Below are 840 nucleotides of genomic sequence, written 5' to 3'. Positions count from 1 at the left end.
GTGCACGAGCATCAGTCACCTCGTCAACAACCCCTCTCGAGTCCATAAGCACCAGACGGCAAACAGCATCCCATACCACTGGACTCCTTGTGTTGAGCAATAATCAGTGCGTGTTCGTTATTTCGAGTTGTTTAATTTTAAATATTAATTCGTGTCACCTAAAACTGACACAGCATAGCCCAGGGACGGCTGCGAGTCAGGTAAGACTTTTGGTACAATAATTTGTGTTGATCGCTGGTATCACGCAGTAAAATCATTTGCTTACAACCTTACTGTACGGTGTATTTGATCTGCATATTCTCGAATCACGACCTCGAGAGCCCTCCGACGATCAGGAGGAAGGTAACGACTAATGGCTTAAATCAGGTAATTCTAATATAACTATTGACAGGCGTCTTATTTATATTTATATTATTACCTTATGCTTTATTCCTCCCTTTTTTGAGTTATTACACAACATAGCAAATTTTACGCTCGCCAGAGTTATTTATCTCCGTTAGTTTAAAAATTGTATCTAGGGCATATCATCGAATTTTTGTTATATTTTAATTTTAAAGCGAGTAATGAGTATTTTAAGATGTACAAACAGTTCACAATTTTAAAATACACATACCTAACTCGCTTTAAAATTAAATTATAATAATGTCGTTGTCTAGATAATAATCTCACCTTTAAATTTTATAAGAAGTCAATTCGCTCTAATTTTTAAACCACAATTAAAGATATACAGGTTTATCAACGACCCTATGCACATACACAACAAAAGTGGTGCGCGTAAATGTTGATTTCTAACAGCTGATCAACTATGTGAGAATAACTTCTAGCGCTCAATACATAATA

At 35.7% G+C, this 840-nt stretch overlaps 1 protein-coding gene across 1 annotated transcript in view; it reads left to right on the top strand.

Moving 5' to 3' along the window:
• LOC100571213 (farnesol dehydrogenase-like) overlaps nucleotides 1-840 on the top strand; it is a 176,328-nt gene that overhangs the window by 166,212 nt on the left and 9,276 nt on the right. The gene's annotated exons all lie outside the window — the stretch shown is intronic.

Source organism: Acyrthosiphon pisum, chromosome A1, assembly GCF_005508785.2.
Source record: "Acyrthosiphon pisum isolate AL4f chromosome A1, pea_aphid_22Mar2018_4r6ur, whole genome shotgun sequence".
Lineage (NCBI taxonomy): Eukaryota > Metazoa > Arthropoda > Insecta > Hemiptera > Aphididae > Acyrthosiphon > Acyrthosiphon pisum.
Note: the sequence above shows the minus strand (reverse complement) of the source record. Positions and strands in the feature narration are given on the sequence as shown.